Below are 2,792 nucleotides of genomic sequence, written 5' to 3' on the forward strand. Positions count from 1 at the left end.
AAATAGCAGAACTGAACAAAAGCTTGGAGCAAATGGACTTGGTGGACATATACAAAGTGTTCTACCCAACGACCACTGAATATACATTTTTTTCAGCTGCACATGGGTCATTTTCTAAAATAGACTACATAATGGTGCACAGGTCATACTTAAGTATATGCAAGAAAACAGAAATTCTCCCATGCATATTATCAGACCACAGTGCAATGAAACTGAAAATAAATGAGACAACAAAAGAAACTAACCTCATAACTGCATGGAAATTAACACCTTACTCAGCAACCAAAGGATCACAGATGAATTTAAACAAGAAATATAATATCTACAATTCAATGAAAATTCAAGAACTGTTTATCAGTAGTTATGGGAGTGATGAAAGCAGTTCTCAGAGGGAAATTCATAGCTATGACCTCACACATTAGGAAAACAGAACAGGAACAAATAAACATCCTAATGATGCACCTCCAACATCTAGAAAAGGAAGAGCAAACCAAACCCAGACCCAAAGATGGGAAGAAATTATAAAAATTAGAGCAGAAATTAATTCAATTGAGATGAAGAAAACAGTTCAAACAATTGACAAAACAAAAAGATGGTTCTTTCAAAGATTAAATAAGATTGATAAGCCCCTAACTAACCTCATTAAAAAGCAGAAAGAAAAAATTCAAATACAAGCAATAAAGAATAAAAAGGGTGTAATTAACACAGACCCAGTGTAAATTCAGAAGATTGTCAATAGCTACTGTGAGAATCTTTACTCACACACAATAGAAGACACAGCTTCCTAGAAAGGTACAAATTACCAAAATTGAATCAAGAAGATATAACCACTCTCAATAACCCAATAACAGCCAATGAAATAAGAAATGTAATAAAAAAAAAAAACTTACTGAGAAAGAAAAGTCCAGGCCCAGATGGATTCACAGCTGAATTCTACAAGAAATTTATGGAAGATATAATCCCTATACTCCTCAAACTCTTCAATGAAATTGAAAAGGAAACATTCCTTCCAAAATCATTCTTCAAGGCAAGTATTATATTAATACCAAAACCAGGGAAAGACGCAACTAAAAAAGAGAACTAGAGGCCAATCTCCCTCGTGAACATAGATGCAAAAATCCTCAATAAAATCCTAGCAAATAGAATACAGCAAATCATCTTACACCATGACCAGGTAGGATTCATCCCAGGGATGCAAAGATGGTTCAATACCCACAAATCTATAAATGTAATACACTATATCAAACAGTGAAATCTGAAAACCACATGATCATCTCAATTGAAGAAGAAAAGGCCTTTAGCAAAGTCCAACACTCATTCATGTTCAAAGTCCTACAGAAAATTGGAATAGATGGCCTCTACTTCAATCTGATAAAAGTCATCTATGACAACCCAAAAGCTAACATAATTCTAATTGGGGAAACACTGAAATGTTTTACTCTTAGATCTGCTATAAGACAAGGATGTCCTCTATTGCCACTACAATTCAAAATAGTTCTGGAATCATTAGCTACAGCTAGTAGACAGCAGAGAGAATTGAAAGGAATAAGAATAGGTAAAGAAGAAGCTAAATTATCATTATTTGCAGATGACATCATACTTTACTTAGAAGACCCAAAAAACTCCACCAAGAAGCTATTAGAATTGATACGCAAACTCAGCAGCATAGGAGCGTAAAAATCAACACCCAAAAGTCAATAGCATTCCTCTACACAGATAACAAACACACTGAAAGTGAAATTAGAGAAACAATAGGTTTTGCAATAGCACTGCAGAAAATAAAATACTGTAGAATTAATCTAATTAAAGAAGTTAAACATCTTTTCAAGGAAAATTACAGTACTCTAAAAAAAGAGATCATAGAGGATTACAGAAAATGGAAAGATATTCCCTGCTCCTCGATAGGAAGAACCAACATTGTGAAGATGGCCATACTCCCAAAATTGCTGTACAGATTTAATACAATCCCTATCAAAATACCACCATCATACCTCACAGATCTAGAAAAATAGTTCCTAAAATTTATTTGGAAGAAGAAAAGACCTACAATAGCAAAGGGAATACTGGGCAATAAAGACAAGGCAGGAGGCATTACAATTCCTGACTTGAAATTATACTACAAAGCTACTGTGATAAAATCAGCATGGTATTGGCAACAAAATAGACCTGAAGATCAATGGAATAGATTAGAAGATGCAGAATCCTCTATTAACACACTCAGCAACCTAATCTTCAACAAAGGGGCCAAACATGCTTACTGGAAGAAAGATAGCCTCTTTAACAAATGGTCCTGGAAAAACTGGCTCTCTACATGCTGAAACTAAAACTTGATCCAGGTCTATTACCATGCACTAAGCTACAGTCAAAATAGATTAAAGATCTAAGCATTAAAGCAGAAACACTAAATCTCCTGGAAGAGAAAGTAGGAGGAAGTATTGAAGACATAGGGGTAAGCAAAGAGTTCATGAACAAAAATCTTTAGGTTCAAATATCTAAGACTTGAGGATGAGAGCATGCAAAGCACTTATGCTGGGCATTGGAGTCTGTAGGTTATTCTGGCAAGAATAAATTTACAAACATTGAACCAATTTATGTTTCAAATTGATTTATGTTTCAGTAGTGCCTAGTCAAACTGAGTAACAGGCATCTCTTCAATAGTGTGTCCAGGGGCCGGGGAGATGGCTTAGTAGGATAAGCGCTTGACTGGCAAATACAAGGATCTGAGTTCAATCCCCGGTTCCGCAAAAAAAAAAAATAAAAATAAAAATAAAATAAAAAATAAAAAAAAAATA

Source organism: Octodon degus, unplaced genomic scaffold, assembly GCF_000260255.1.
Source record: "Octodon degus isolate 3935 unplaced genomic scaffold, OctDeg1.0 scaffold00302, whole genome shotgun sequence".
Lineage (NCBI taxonomy): Eukaryota > Metazoa > Chordata > Mammalia > Rodentia > Octodontidae > Octodon > Octodon degus.